Here is a 17,943-nt window from a genome sequence, read left to right on the forward strand (position 1 = left end):
GTAGCTATATTACTATAACTTAATTTTAGGTTCTATTTCCTTACATAATTAGGCTTACTAATTAACTTTACAAATTCTTGTGTGCTAGCAAATACTTTTTACTGACAAATTCTTCCAAAATTAATTTTAAAAAGACTAGTCACTAACATATCAAAATTGATTTTTTTTTTACACATATACATATCTCAGTTAAGAATTGAGAAAATACCAGCAACCATACCAGAAGTCTCATCCTCGTCCTTATGTCGCATAGTGTATACTCTCACTGGAGCATCACCTTGTCCTGGTTGATTCACAGTACTCTGACTTCCAGGTGTACTACCCCTACCTCTGCCTCTGCCTCTGCCTCTACCAACTGTTGGTAAACTCCATGGGGTAGAAACTTGGGCTGATCCTTCTGCCGTGGTAAATGATCCATAACGGCGTGGACTTATGCAATCCTTAGCAAAATGACCAGTCCCTCCACAATTGAAACATGCTCCTATAGCTCTATAACATACTCCACTATGTGGTTTACCACAAGTCTCACAAAGTAGATCCGATAGCATATTTCTATGTCTCTATTGAGTTTGCTGATCGGATTGGGATGGTTTCTGTTTAGAAGATATACCTCTACCCGATTCTCGCGAGCTAGATCCTACAAAATGTTTTCTTTTCCTAGAGCCACTCTCAATAGCTTGACCAGTAACCTTTTTAGTTTTCTCTTTCTCTTGTGTACTCTTTTTCACTGCCCATTCTGATTCTATCCTTTCCAGTTCCAAGGCTTGTGAAATCAATTCAGAAAAATTCTGGTGTTGGAACGCTACCACTTTCATTCTCAAGCTGGGCCTCAACCCAGCCTCAAACCTCTTACACCGATTTTTGGGGGTGAAGACTAAGCTTCCAGCATAATGGCTTAGCCTTGAAAAGTCCCGCTCATACTCTGCTACAGTTCTGTCCTCTTGCTTCAACCTTAAAAACTCTTGCAGCTTCATGTCTACATAAGTATCAGGGACCCACTTTTGCCAAAATTCCCTTAAAAAGTCTGCCCATGTGAGGACTGATGGCTCTATCAGACTGTAGGGGATGTTCTTCCACCACTCATATGCATCCCCTTACAGAAGTGATACTGAATATTTAAACTTCAACTCTTCAAAACACTGTAGTTTTCTGAAAACCCGTTCCAACCTCTCCAACCACTGTTTTGCCTCCAGTGGATCCACTGTTCCTTTGAATTCTGTAGCCCCAAATTTCATTAATTTTTCATATTGTCGAACCGAGGACTGTGGTTGTGCTACAGGTGCTTGTGTCTGTGCTTGAGGTGGCACATTTCCCTCCATTTGTTGAAAGAACGCAGCCATCTGCTGTGCAAACTGAATAGGGAACTGCGGTGCTTGAGGAGGAGCTGGAGTGGCTGACCCACTCACATTTTGGAGTGCTGGGGCTTCTCCTCGGGCCTCAGCCTCGACAGATTGCTCTACGGAATGATCTCCCTCTTCCATTTCGTTTTCCAAAAATTGTCTACTCTTTGATAACAAACACAAGGAGGTTGACCTCCATTAGTGCATATTCATGATGTAAATATGTCATATATATCAAACATTTGAGCAGTAATATTTACCGACAAAATATTTCAAATTCACAGTTCAAAATTTATTTTAAAACCTTGCTCTGATACCACTAAACATGTCACATCCTACTCCTCGTAAGATGTAACATGTTCCCATAGTACACCTAATGAATTACCGTACTTCACCTACCGGTAACCCATTAAATATAATACAAGGGATTTTAAAATAATTTTCGTTCGTTTTGGAATTAGTGGGTAAATTTTTTTTTAAATATTAAAAACCTTCATTTAGAGTCCAAACATAAATCAAATTTTTGGATATTTAAAATCTTCGCAATTTTTACAAAAATTTCGGCAGAGTGCCATCTATATTTTGAGAAAATAGTTCTTCAAAACCTGAAAATAAAAACACTCCCAATATATTTCTCAATCACAACTTCATTTGCAACCACTAAACTTCAAATCAACAACAATGGCAACATTTCAACTCAAAATCCAGATTTCAAATCAAGAATTAATATCTCAAACATTTCATAACTCATGCACATTGCATTTTAAATCATTAATTTACAATCATGAGTTAATTTACAGGTGCAAAATCTCAAAAATAATATTATTACAATTTTATCTGTACAACTGCTCAAATTATAGAGATACATATGCATACTATTATATTTACATCAATCTAAACTACTAGGGTATAGACAAATACCCATACGAAAATTCTTCAATTGTGCTCCTCTCTAACTGTAGCAGCTCACTTTGCTGCTATGTCCTTTTCTTTATCTGTGATAGCAAGTTAAAGCTATCGCTGAGTATATAAATACTCAGTGGTGCACAATAAAGCATAAAATACATAATATAAAACATTTCTGAACAAATCGTCATTCAAAAATCTCATAATCACATTTTACAATTTTTTTTTTCAAATCACATTTATAACAAATCATAATTTTCAAAGCTTAATATAGCACAACTTGATCAGACAGTTTAATAAACATAGTGTTGCCAAACAATAATATAACTTAGGCCATGACACAAAATTTCCGAATATATCGTGTGTACATCACGACAAGGCAAACACCCTCACTAATCGAAATCAATGAGGGAGGTGGCTAGCTAGCTAATGAGTACTCATCCACACTCACCCCTCAGACTGGGAAGCCAGAGAGGGAGGAAACTGATCAAATATCATACTCACCCCATAAGTGGAGGAGGAACATATTAGTATTGCCATGTCAAGTGTGAATTAAAAACAATTTAAAGCAAGTTATTCAAACATTTCATATAATTCACAAATCATATTTCATTCCAAACTTTTCATTTACAAAGTAGGCAATAAACTATTTTTCAAATAATATTTTTAAAGCCATAACTAAATTCAAAACCATATTGTTCAAATATTTCATACAAATCAATAATTAATTTTCCTTCCAAATTTCCATTGTAGAATAGGCAGCACAACATTCTCGAAATTCATAATGAACAAACACATTCACAATGTATAACAAATCAATTTCCATTATGAAAACTATAATTTAAAATTTTTGTGCACAAACACAATCAATTTTCAAAATCAAATTTCCATTAACAAGTGGCAACACCATAGTTCTCAAAACCCATAATTAACACAATGCATACAAATCAAGTTTTCAGTGGAAAAACAATAATATAAAGTTATTATGCACAAACCTGGACTTAATCGCCTCTAGGCCTTCCAGGTCTTTTTCATCTCAACTTTGATATTCAATCTTCAATTTTTCTCCTCTTTTCTTCTTTCTTTCTTGCTAAATTTCTTTCTCAAGGGAAGGAAATAAGGTTTTATGGAGTGATTGGGGAAGAAATGAGGGTTTAATGGGGGATTTAAAAGCTTGAAACAAGCTTTAATAGAGTTGTGGTAATAGTGGTCTTAAGGGAGAGGGTGAGGCGGCAACCTTGGATGAGGAAGAAGGCTTTTAGTTTTTTCTTTTCTTTTCTTTTCTTTTTATCTTATGGAAGACCATAAATTCCAATTAAATAAAGTTTTAATTAAAATACTTATGGCATCATGCATGATGTCATGCATGATGTCATCTCCCTACACCTTTTTCTTTTTCTTTTTTTTCTTTTTCTTTTTTTTTATTAGTTCTTGAATTTAATTCCCGACTCCGAAATTTTCTTCTCTCTGATATTATTTGACAGTTGGGTCAGGAGTTAACTCTCGGGGTCAATTGACCAAATTGCCCCTCCTTGATTCAACCTAGTTTGCAAATAATTCAAAATTTCTTCCGGATCCCTAACCTAATTATTTGACTGGCTTAACAACCTTTTTCTATGATTTTCTCTTTTCCACTGTGTTCGTAATGGTCCTAAGGACCGCAGCGTCACATTTTACGATTCAAAATTTGAGTTTAAATCGACTTCGCAGTCGTTCCCGAAAAGGTCACCCATTGCTGTGACTCTCAGCTCGTTTAACTTCTTATGTTTTGTTTTTCTTATTTATACTTAACTAATTGACAATTACTAATTATTTGTGTTTATGGCTTATCTAGTTGTCTAAAGTGTGGTTCCAACCCCCTTAATTGTCCGGACCGACTCTGGTCACCGGAACAGTGAAATATACCTAGCTATACAAATAGGGGTGTTACACCAGCTGCCTCAGATTTACCAGGTTTCCTACCCCTTTGTGGTGCAGGAGCAGGTCTGTCAGCTTGTGTTGGAGCAACTATAGTAGTCCTCTTCGGACAATTCTTGATCTGATGTTTTGTAGATCCACACCGTAAGCATGCACTAGTCACTCGCCAACAGTCCCCCTTATGCCACTTCGCAAGACGGACAGTGTAAGATGCCGGGCTGGTCCCCTGAACACTGTCCCTGGAGAGCTACCCACTGATGGTGTGGACTGGCCTCTCCTAGGTGTGAACTGTGGTCTGGGCCCCTGAGACTGACCCTGACCTTGTGGTTGTCCTGAACCCTGAGCAAGAGGACCCTTACTCTTCTTACTGGGAGTAAAAAATGAACTGGATTGACCCGGACCCCTCTTCTATTGTCTTTCCCTTCTAGTTTGTTCATTAATTCATACCTTTTCTACTTTTAATGCAGCATCTACTAATTTAGCAAAATCTGTGATCTCCAATGCTGTTATCATGACTTTGATATTGTAATTAAGCCTTTCCTCGAACCTTCTGCACCTCTCTGCCTCTGTAGGGACTATCTCCCTCCCATACCGGCTTAGTCTGACAAACTCACGCTCATATTCTACCACTAATAATTGTCTCTGTCTCAAACTGATAAATTCTCTTCTTTGCTCTTCTAAATACACTTTGCTAACATATTTCTTCCTGAACTCGGTGAGAAAGAATTCCCAGGTGATTCATTCTAGTTGCACCTCACTGGTTACTTAATCCCACCACTGATATGCATCATCCTGAAGTAGGGACACAACACCCTCCAGGTTCTGCTCGGGGGTGCAGTTAAGCTGTTTCAGCACTCTGATTGTTCTATCCAACCAATTTTCTGTAGTCATAGGATCATCCTCCCTCTTTCTAAAGAAATCCACAGCCCCATGTTTTCACAGTTTCTCCAGATGGGACTTCTGTGGTGCTGGTGGAGGTTGTGGCTGTGGTTGTGGTGGTGAAATTGCCCCCATCATTTGCCGGTAGAATTCAGTCATTTCCTGAAATAGTGCAAACTGAGGTTGGGCAGGTGCCTCAGCTGTTGGTGGAGCAGATTCTCCCTTGCCCCCAGATTTAGCCCTTGGTGGAGCCCGACTCTCCACCTCTTCATCAACTACTCTTTGAGAAGCAGGATCCATATCCTAATCAAAATAAGAAAACAAACAAATCTGCATTAGTGTCACCTCAACACTTACAAATGCAATGCAATGGTATGCACTCTATTTAGGCCCAGAAACGCCTAAACTGATGCTCTGATACCACTAAATGTGACACCCCTTACCTGTCTATAGTGTAGCCGAGCAAGATATATCACTCAGTGTGCCGAAGTACCAATTCATATTTCAATTACAATTTATCCCTTTTAATTCATTTATTTACAATTTTTGATAAATCTGATTTTTTTCACAATTTTTATAGAAAATCCGACAGAGTGCCGGCTATAAATTGGAAAAACAATTTTTCTGAACCTGTTTAAAAGACACTTCCAATATAATTTCCAAATCCAAAACTCCATTATGCACACATTTCAACTCAATCTCAAAATCTCAATACTATTTTCAAAATTTTTTTTTTCTGTTCACATAATCACTTGAAGCATATTCATGAATATTTCTCAACATTTCATTTTTTCAACATAATATATAGAAAATTTCAATAATATGAAATTTCATATCTTTACATTATCACATAATTTCAAGAGTTTATAGTTACAGTCCAAAACTAATACAAAATGCAAAATACAAAATGCCACCCAAAGTCCTAACGCCTTACCAAGTGCACTGCAGATGTGAAGTGACTCTGGACTCAGTATGCAGCTCTAAAAGTTCACCCGGTCTGATGTCTGCTGGGCTCCCCAGCTATATCTCCAGTACCTGTGCGTGGCAAAGGCGACACGCTAAGCAATTCTGCTTAGTGGTGACAATATAAAATAAAATAAAATAATATAATATAAATATGCAGAATGTTTGTTTACATTTTTGGTAGACTTAATTCCTGGTATTTATTGCAGTATAATTTGATTAAAAATTTGTAAGATTCATTATCATCGCCTGAGTAACCCATACTAGTTGACTGGACTGGATAAACGGGTAAACTGGCACTGGGTACTAAATACCTCGGACCATCACACCATCGGTCACATTGTGTCTCCCGATGTGCAACAGAATAGTTAATAAGCTGTAATAATTATCAGGGATAAAATCCGAGTATAACAACTCAAATAACATAGCCAAAGGCTATTATGTCACAGAATGGCATGAAGCCATATGCAGTACTGCTAACAGAACCCTATTGGCATACCAACCTATCCAAACCAATCTTGCTAGGTATACTAGGGCATATTACACATTTAAGTTTCACAATTATTGAAATTCAAGTTTTAGTGTTACTATTCAATTCATTAGTCAACAAAATGTTGACTTTTACATCGATAATAGGTACATTGATTTTAATACTCCCAACATACCACATTTTGCATTTTAAAATTATTGGTATTGGTTGCCAATACCATTTCTAAGCTTAATGTTAATTGTTCAAAATTTTCAGTTTTCAAGCTTTGTGTTTATTGTTCCATTAGTCATTTTTGTAGTGGGAATTTGGCAAAAATGATCAACATAAAAGTTGTTCCTTATTTTGTCTAGTTATATTTCATTTTTTGAATCACTCTATTTGGAGTTTTGTAACTCAAGTTATGACCCAAAAGCCACAACTGGCCGGATTATAATTTTTCAAGAATTTCTAGACTGACCAAATCTACAGTAATTGGAGCAGTGACTGCAGGTTACTTTTTGAATATGTTATGGTCATAATTTGGGTTAGGTTTCTTCATGAAAGTTGTAGGTCTATATCTCAGTTTGTTGCTGGTAAAAGTTTAGGTCAATTGGACCTTTCTACACTAAGTTATGACCAAATGACTAAATATTGTTCATTTATTCATTTTGCCCAGGCAGAATGCAGGTCACCCGAATTAGGGCAATCTTTTGGTCAGCTTAGTTTGGTTTTCTGGGCATGGTTTCTTCACCAAAGTTGTGCCATTATGTGTCTAGTTTCATGTCCAATTGGCCTTGCACCAATTGAACCTCTACAACTCCAGTTATTGCTGCCCAAACCTGCTGGACTTATGCCCAGTTTTGCAGGTCACCAAGGGCAGCCATACCAAACTCAAATCCCACTACACAATCCACTTCATTTTTTATTCAAACAAAACCAAATGGTCACTAATTGAACATTAAAACCTACTTTCATTATCACATGATCAAAGTCTCATTTTCATCCCAAACCTTAACTCAAACACCATCAACCATGCATTATCATTTGCATTTCATCACTCCACTTAAAAGATGCATATTGAGGGCAGCCATATTACCATTTTAACTCCATAAAAATCATCACAACCTTACCCCAACCAAGGTTGCCGAAATTTTAGGATGGCATACAAATGTTATTTAATAAATTTCTTTGTAATTTGCACTCATTCATACTCCTTAAACATGAATTTAAAGTGAAAACCAAGGTTAGGTCACAAACCTTTAATGGAGTGAGATTTCCAACTTGCTAGGGTTCTTCTTTTTCTTTTCTTTTTGCTCCCAAAAGACTCACCAAGATGTAAGAACATTTTTTTGTATTGGGAATATAGGGTTTAGTAGGGTAAAAGCTAGGGAAATCAAGCTTTAAAAAGCTTGCTCATGGTGGCCATGGAGGGAAGGGTAACGGCAATAAGAAGAGTAGAGAGAGTTCTGATTTTTTTTTCTTCATTTTTTTTCCCAATAAGTCTCTTTTAAATAAACTTATGCCATGTGTTAACATTGGATTGGTTGGGAGAATTTTAATGACATCCTTATGACGTCATAATTCCATTTTCTTTCATTTTCTATCCTTTTCTTGTCTATTTAATTTCAATTAAATTTTTAACAATATTTATTCATATTTTATGTTATATAAATTTTTTATTTAACTGGACAAGTTGGCCAAAAATCATCTCTGAAGACAAAATGACCAAAATGCCCTCCGTTTGGCTTAACGAGCCAAAATTGTGTATACCGATAGAAAAATTTTTTTAAGCATTTTCTTGGCATTCTAATGCCATAAGAACCTCAATGACCCTTCTCTGGAGTCCCAATAATTATTTTATAATTTTTTCCCCCGGTCTAGGGTTGCTAACGGCCTTCACCGTCACTTCCCTTTCGAGTTACTCATCCCTGGTGTTTCGGCTCGTTTAACCTTAGTTTATTTCGTTCCTATAAATTTTCCTTGATTGTTATGAGCATTATTTAGTTTCTTTATAACTCCTCACTCTAGTCTATTTAAAATTTCAAACATTTTAGCTGCCCAGACTGACATTGGTAACCGAAACAGTAGACTATACGGACTAGCTAAAGTGAGAATGTTACAACTCTTTCCCTCTAAGAAAAATTTCGTCCTCGAAATTTACCTGATGCAAACAGTTGAGGGAACCTTTAGGCAAATCCCACATCGGCAAAGCACGGAGATGGTCTTGGGTTCAAAAAGTAATGATATATAAAATGAGGGAACTAATCACTAGAGGCGCCTCTTGGTGGAACGGCCTAGAGAGTTGGAAAAACTCCAGGGTTAAGCGTGCTCGCTTGAGAGAAATCCTAGGATGGGTGACCTCTTAGGAAGTTCTCCACTCCAGCTATGGGACAAAACCGTGAGGCTTATGACCAAAGCGGACAATTCCTCTAGTGGTTGGAACCCGATCGTTACAACACAAGCATTTCCGTCATAAACCCTAGCTGGCTGAATTCACTTCTAATCCTCCAACAGTTATTTTTATTTCATTTTAAGTTTATTTCTAAGTTAGTTAAGCTACAAACACAATAATTAAACAAAAAAGTTAAAGTTTGAATTACTACCTTGAATGCAGAATTTTCTTTCCCTTCCAATCTCTTCCTTTCTTTTTTTCTTTCTTCTTCAAGCTCCTCTTCTAGTTGCCAAAATAGGTTTTATCTATGGTAGACTATTTTTTTATGGTGGGATTTTGAGATTGCAAGCTCAAAGATGAGCTTTAATGGAGTTTTATGGAGAGGGAGAGGTGAGAGAGATGGGAGACGGCTTGTTTGGGAAGAAGGATACTTTTTTTTGTTTTTTTTTTCTTTCTTTTATGTTTTTAATCTTATGGAAGACCAATAATTTATCCAAATTTAATTTTTTAATTATATTGTTTATTGCATCATGCATGATGTCATGCATGATGTCATCACTTTTCACTTTTCCTTTTTCTTTTTTTTTATTTATTTTTCCATTAGTTCCTTAATTTAATTCCCGATTCCAAAATTTTCTTTTCTCTGATTTTATTTGACAGTTAGGTCAGGAGTCAGCTCTTGGCGTCAATTAATCAAATTGCCCCTCGTCGGTTTGACTCGGTTTGCAAATAATTCAATATTTCTTTCGAATCCCTAACCTAATTATTTAACTGGCTTAACAATTCTTTTTTGTGATTTTCTCTTTTTCACTGTGTTTGCAATAGTCCTAAGGACTGAAGTGTTACATTTTACGGTTCAAAATTTGATTTTAAATCGACCTCGCAGTCCTTCCCGAGAAGGTCACCCATCGTTGTGACTCTCGGCTCGTTTAACTTCTTATGTTCTGTTTTTCTTATTTATACTTAACTAATTGACAATTACTAATTATTTATGTTCAGGACTTATCTAGTTGTCTTAAGTGTGGTTCTAATCCCCTTAATTGTCTGGACTGACACCGATCACTAGAATAGTGAAATATAGCAGGCTATAAAAATAGGGGTGTCACAATTCTCCTCCCCCCCCCCCCTAAAATAAATTTCGTCTCAAAATTTTACCTGGTAATCAATCTCTGAACAGCTGTGGGTGCTGTCTCCTCATGTTCTCCTCTCGTTCCTAAGTAGCCTCCTGGCCTGAATGATAGTTCCACAACACTTTCACTAACAGTATTTGCTTGTTCGGTAGCTACTTCACCTCATAAGCCAGAATCTCTATGAGTTCTTCCTCGTATGTGAGGTCTGGATTTACTTCAATTTCTTCTACCGATAGTACATGTGATGGATCTGATCGATACCTCCTCAACATGGACACATGAAAGACATTATGTATCTTGTCCAAGGTAGTGCCAACCGATATGCCAAAGGACCTATTCTTTCTAGAACCTCATATGGCCCAATGAAACGAGGACTCAGTTTCCCCTTTTTGCCGAATCTCATAATTTTCTTTCAAGGGGAAACCTTGGGGAATACTTTCTCACCCACTACATACTCAATATCCCTTCTTTTTAAATAAATATAGGACTTCTGATGGCCTGATGCAGTCTTAAGTTGATCTCTGATCACCTTGATCTTCTCCTCAATCTGCTGCACAATTTCCGGCCCAAGTATCTTTCTTTCACCTACCTCATCCCAACACAGGGGAGTTCTGCATTTTCTACCATACAAAGCTTCATATGGAGGCATCCCAATGCTTGATTGGTAGCTATTATTATAAGCAAACTCAATCAAAGGCAAGTGTGTATCCCAACTGCCCTCAAATTCAATCACACAAGCCCATAGCATGTCCTCCAAGATCTGAATTACCCTCTCAGAATGGCCATCTGTCTGTGGATGGAATACCGTACTGAAGTTCAATCTAGTTCCTAGGGCTCTCTGAAGACTACCCCAGAATCTAGAAGTGAACCTAGGATCTCTGTCAGATACGATGGATACTGGCACTCCATGCAGTCTTACTATCTCATCAATGTACAACTTGGCCAATCTTTCTAAACTGTAGTCTATCTGAACTGGCAGAAAATGAGTAGACTTGGTTAGTCTGTCAACAATGACCCATACTACATCATGACTCTTCTGTGTCCTCAGAAGTGTAATCACAAAATCCATTGTTATTCTCTCCCATTTCCATTCTGGTATTGGTAGTGGATGTAACAACCCAGCGGGTACTTAATGCTTTTCCTTTACTTGCTGACAAGTTAGGCATTTGGAAATAAATTATGCTACATCTCTTTTCATACCCATCCACCAGTAATGTTCCTTTAGCCCTCTATACATTTTTGTGCCACCAAGGTGCATGGCAAAGGGAGACTCATGTGCTTCCTTCAAAATGATCTGCCTCAAATCAACATCATTAGGAACACACATTCTGCCCTGGTGTAGCAGTAGACCGTCATCTCTTTTTGAGAATTATGGTTTCTTGTCCTGCCAGACTTCTTCCAATAGCTTCTAATACTTTGATCATTCTGAGCAGCCATTCTGATCTGATCAATCAACACTGGCTGTACATGCCATGCAACTACTGTCTGCCCCTCATCATTAATCTCTAAGCTGGCATGTAATGATCTCAACTCATGTACCATAGACAAAGGAGTAACCCGTAAACTTGCCATAGTCTTGTGACTTAAGGCGTCAGCCACAACATTAGCTTTCCCTGGCTAATAGTCAATCAGACAATTATAGTCTTTTATCAACTCTAACCATCTCCTCTGTCTCAAATTCAACTCTTTCTGGGTGCCCAAATACTTCAAACTCTTATTATGTGTGTAGATGTAGCACTTCTCCCCATACAAATAGTGTCTCCAGATCTTAAGAGCAAACACAATAACTGCAAGCTCCAAATCATGTGTTGGATAATTCCTCTCATGCGGTTTTGAGCTGGCGTGATGCATAGGCAATGACATTTCGATCTTGCATCAATACACAGCCTAAACCATTGTGAGAAGCATCACTGTAAACTGTGTATTCTTTACCCGAAGTAGGTAAAGTCAGGACTAGAGCCTCAGTCAAACACCTCTTCAATCCCTCAAAACTCTGCTGGCATTTATCCGTCCACTGAAATTTCACATCTTTTCGAAGTAATTTGGTCAATGGAGATGCCAACATGGAGAATCCCTTCACAAATCGACAGTAGTATCCAGCTAAACCCAAAAAACTGCGAATCTCCGTGATATTTCTGGGCGGCCTCCAATTAAGGATAGCTTCTATCTTACTGGGATCTGCCTTGATGCCCTCTACTGACACTACGTGCCCCAAGAAAGATATTTCTTTCAGCCAAAATTCACACTTCGATAATTTGGCATATAGCTGTTTCTCCTTCAAAGTCTGTAGTACAATCCGTAGATGTCTATCATGCTCTGTTGCACTCCTCGAGTAGACTAATATATCATCTATGAATATCACAACAAACTGGTCAAGGTATGGTCTGAAGATAGTGTTCATTAGATCCATAAAAGCAGCCGGAGCATTAGTTAACCCGAATGGCATGACCAAGAACTCATAATGGCCATAACGGGTTCTGAAGGCAGTTTTAGGAATACTCTGCTCTTATACTTTCAGCTGATAATAACTTGAACTCAGGTCAATTTTGGAAAAATAGCTGCACCTCTCAACTGATCAAACAAGTCATCAATGCGGGATAATGGATATCTATTCTTTATTGTCACCTTATTCAACTGTTGGTAGTCAATACATAAACGGAGAGTGTCATCTTTCTTCTTAACAAACAACACTGGCAGTCCCCAAAGTGACACACTAGGGCGGATAAAGCCCTTATTAAGCAACTCTTGCAACTGCACTTTCAACTTTTTCAATTTTACAGGTGCCATTCTATATGGTGTTATAGAGATTGGGTCCATACCAGGCATAACATCAATCTCAAACTGCACCTCTCATTCTGGAGGTAATCCTGGCAATTCATCAGGAAACACATCCGGAAAGTCACATACTGTAGGGATGTCCCTGAGTACTGGACTCCTCACTTGGGTGTCTATCACATGTGCCAAGTATGCTTTACACCCCTTTTCTGATCATCCTTTTGGCTAGTGTAGCCGAAATGATGTTTGATGGCAGTAAATGCCTCTCCCCATGTATTACCACATCACCGTACAGAGTGAGACCAAAAGTGACTGTCTTCACTCTACAGTCAATCATGGCGTGATGCCTGGCTAACCAATCCATGCCCAAAGAAAATATCATAATCTCTAAAGGGCATTTCAATCAAATCTGAAAAAAAAAACATGTCCTTGGATCACCAAAGGACAGTCTCTATAGATTCTGTTGACCTGAACCTCTTATCCTAATGGACTAGTTACTAGCACTTCAAAACCCATTTTGACACACAGAACAACAAGTGAATTGACTATGCTAGAACTAACATACGATTGGGTTGAACTCGGATCAAACAGTACAAATACATCTTGATCAGAGCTAGAAAATGTACCAGCTACAACATCAGAAGTCTCAGCCTCTTCTCATTGTCTCAACGTATAGTCTCTGGCTGAAGCACTTCCTTATGCTAACTGACCAACAGTACCCTAACTGCCCGAAACATTGCCTCTACCTCTGCCTCTTCCTCTGCTTACCGATTGTGAACCTCTGGGAGAAGGACTCTGAATAGATCCTTCTGCAATTTTAGGAGCTAGACCGTATGTAGGAGCATTGGTGCAGTCTTTTGCAATATGACCCTTGCCTCCATAGTTAAAGCAGGCTCCTGTTGCCCAATAGCATTCTCCCCCATGAATCTTGCCATAAGTCTCACAGGGGCGAAGAGGTTGTGAACCCCTGCTTGACTGGTGACTAGACCTAGGGGGTCTCTGTCCAGAGAATCTGCCCCTTCCAAACCTTCCACCTCGACCTCTGCTAGGTCCCCCAAAATTCTTCCTCTTCCCTGAAGTACCACCAAAACTTGGCTCTACTGACTTTTCCCCCTTATCTTTTTTTGATTTTTCAACTTTCTCTGATTTTTCTTTCGCTGGGGTCGCTTCTGATTCAATTCTTTCCAACTCAAGTTCTTGAGAAATGAGCTTTGAAAAATTACTGTGTCTGAGTCCCACAACTTGCATCTGTAGGCTGGGCTTCAAACCTGTCTCAAATCTCTTGTACCTTTCCTTGCTGGCAGAAAGGAGACTCCCAGCGTAGTGGCTTAGGGTGAATATGAGAGGGAGTTGAATAAGGTGACAATAAAGAACAGATATCCATTGCCTCGCATTGATGATCTGTTTGATCAGTTGAAGGGTGCAGCTGTATTCTCCAAAATTGATTTGCGATCTGGTTATTATCAGTTGAAGGTGCAAGAGCAGAGTATTCCAAAAACTTCTTTTAGAACTTGGTATGGCCATTATAAATTTCTAGTAATGCCATTCGGGTTAACTAATGCTCCAACTACTTTTATGGATCTGATGAACACTTTCTTCAAACCATATCTCGACTAGTTTGTGGTGGTGTTTATTGATGATATTTTGATATATTCGAGGAATGCAGAAGAGCATGACAGACATCTGCGGATTGTACTGCAGACTTTAAGGGAGAAACAACTATATGCCAAATAGTCGAAATGTGAATTTTGGCTAAGAGAAATCTCCTTCTTAGGACATGTTGTGTCAGCTGAAGGGATCAAGGTAGATTCCAGCAAGATAGAAGCTATCCTTAATTGGAAGCCGCCCAGGAATATCACAGAAATTCGTAGTTTTCTGGGTTTAGCTGGATATTACCGTCGGTTTGTGAAAGGGTTTTCTATGTTATCTTCTCCACTGACCAAGCTGCTTCGGAAAGATGTAAAATTTCAAAGGGATGATAAATGTCGTGAGAGTTTTGATGAGTTGAAGAGGTGTTTAACTGAAGCCCCAGTCCTTACTTTACCTACTCTGAGTAAAGAATACACAGTTTATAGTGATGCTTCTCACAATGGGTTAGGTTGTGTACTGATGCAAGATAGAAATGTCATTGCTTATGCATCACGCCAGTTGAAACCGCATGAGAGGAACTACCCAACACATGATTTAGAGCTAGCAGCTATTGTTTTTGCTCTGAAGATCTGGAGACACTATTTGTATGGGGAGAAATGTTACATTTACACGGATGACAAGAGCTTGAAGTACTTAAGAACCCAGAAGGAATTGAATTTGAGGCAGAGGAGATGGTTAGAACAGATTAAAGACTATGATTGTTTAATAGAGTATCAGCCAGGGAAAGCAAATGTGGTGGCTGGCGCCTTAAGTCGCAAGACTATGGCAAGTCTCAGAGTTTCTCCTTTGTCCATGGTATATGAATTGAAAGCACAGCATGCCAGTTTAGAGATTGATGATGAGGGACAGACAGTAGTTGCATGGCATGTACAGCCAGTGTTGATTGATCAGATCAGAATGGCTGCTCAGAGTGATGTTAAATATCAGAAGCTACTGAAAGAAGTCCACCAGGGCAAGAAACTTGAATTTTCTATGAAAGATGATGGTTTATTGCTACATCAGGGCAGAATGTGCGTTCCTAATGATGCTGAATTGAGACAGATCATTATGAAGGAAGAACATGAGTCTCCTTTTACTATGCACCCTGGTGGAACTAAAATGTACAGAGGGCTAAAAGAGTATTACTGGTGGATGGGTATGAAGAGAGATATAGCTGAATTTGTTTCCAAGTGCCTAACTTGTCAGCAAGTAAAGGCAGAACATCAAGTTCCAGCTGGTTTGTTACATCCATTGCCAGTACCAGAGTGGAAATGGGAGCGGATAACTATAGATTTTGTTACGGGACTTCTAAGGACACAGAATAGTAATGATGCAGTATGGGTTATAGTTGACAGATTGACCAAGTCTGCTCACTTTTTTCCAGTTCGGATGGACTATAGCCTGGAAAGATTGGCCAGATTGTACATATATGAGATTGTAAAACTTCATGGAGTGCTAGTATCAATTGTGTCTGACAGAGATCCTAGGTTCACTTATAGATTCTAGGGTAGTCTTCAAAGAGCCCTAGGAACTAGATTGAACTTCAGCACAGTATTCCAACCATAAACAGATGGCCAGTCTGAAAGGGTAATTCAGATATTGGAGGATATACTACGGGCTTGTGTGATTGAGTTTGAAGGTAATTGGGATACACACTTGCCTTTGATTGAGTTTGCTTATAACAACAGCTACCAATCAAGCATTGGGATGCCTCCATACAAAGCTTTGTATGGCAGAAAGTGCAGAACTCCCTTATGTTGGGATGAAGTAGGTGAAAGGAAGATGATTGGGCCAGAAATTGTTCAACAGACAGAGGAAAAGATTAGATTGATCAGAGATAGACTCAAGGCTGCATCAGACCATCAAAAGTCCTATGTTGATCTGAAGAGAAGAGATATTGAATATGCAGTGGGTGATAAGGTATTCTTCAAAGTTTCTCCTTGGAAGAGGATTATGAGATTTGGTAGAAAGGAGAAACTGAGTCCTCGTTTCATCGAACCATATGAGGTTCTGGAAAGAGTGGGTCCTCTGGCATATCGGTTGGCATTACCTCCGGAGTTAGCAAGGATACACAGTGTCTTCCATGTGTCCATGTTAAAGAGATACAGATCTGACCCATCTCATGTGCTATCAGTTGAAGAGATTGAGGTAAATCCAAACCTCTCATATGAGGAAGAACCCATAGAAATTATGGCTTATGAGGTGAAGCAGCTGAGAAATAAACAGATACACCTGGTTAAAGTGTTGTGGAACCATCATTCAGGACAGGAAGCTACTTGGGAACGTGAAGAGGATATGAGGAGACAGCACCCACAACTGTTCAAAGACTAATGCTAGGTAAAATTTTGAGATGAAATTTATTTTAAGGGGGGGAGAATTATAACGCCCATAAGTTCAGTAGTGCGTTCTACTATTCTGATGACCAGTGTTGTCCAGACAGCTAGGATGCCTAGAACTACACTTAGATATGAATGAGGAGACATAAAATAATAAAATATAAGAAAAGAAAATACAAGAAAAACAAAGAAAAAATAATAGCAATGAAATGTAACCAAGTTAAACAAGCCGAGAACCCTAGCGATGGGTGACCACACCGGGAAGTCGCGGCGTGGACCGTTGACTAGCCCTGGACCGCGGGGAACCCTGAAAAATATTTTTAGGACTTAAATAAATGTCTATTGAAGTATAAATGCCATTAGAAATATCAAAGAAAAATTAATTAATTAGTACAAAGAAAAGTGAGAAATCGAAAAACAGACAAAACTCGGTGTTACCGAAAAATTGGGAATACAACCCGAACAGGGGCATTGTGGTCATTTGACACCTCGAGTTATCTTTTGACCTAAATATCCATTAAAAATACATGATATTATATTTGTAAAATGTCATGAAAAATTAAATTAGTGGTACCTAATTCAATTAGCAAAAATTAGGGAATTAATGTGGGAATATGGAAAGTTTAACAATTATTTATTATTAAACTATGTTAGTGGACCATTATACAACATATTATACCATAAGTGGACAAAAATATCCACTAACAAATCTGCAATTCATCTTCTTCACTTGAAAAGTCCCATTAGCCGCATGAAAGCTCTCAAACCTCTCCCATGGCTGCCCACCTTCAAGCCATTACAACTCCATGATCAAGCCATCTTTTCCCACACTTGTCTTCATTAAAGTTTATCCTCACCTTGCAAGGAATAGTTTGATAGCAATTTTAAGAACTTTTGATGAGGTTTTGAAGAATTTCCAAAGTGGTAAGTTTGTGTTTTTTATTATTATTTCATTAAAGTTTGTAAGGATGTTATGGGTACTTGAATTATGGAGAGATTTTTGAGGTTTGATGTTTAAAGGAGGATGTGTACTTTTGGTAGCCATGAAAACTCCCTGAGAACAGTTTATTCTTGCTTGTAAATGGTAGATTAAAAGGTTGATTAAATGTTTATGTGTGTAGGAATTAATTTGGGTGATGTATACTTAGTATATGTGAATGTGTATTTGAAATTGGAAAGCTTGGAAATTAATGGGTGTAATGTATGA

This window comes from Hevea brasiliensis, chromosome 12 (genome assembly GCF_030052815.1).
Source record: "Hevea brasiliensis isolate MT/VB/25A 57/8 chromosome 12, ASM3005281v1, whole genome shotgun sequence".
NCBI classification, from domain to species: Eukaryota; Viridiplantae; Streptophyta; class Magnoliopsida; order Malpighiales; family Euphorbiaceae; genus Hevea; species Hevea brasiliensis.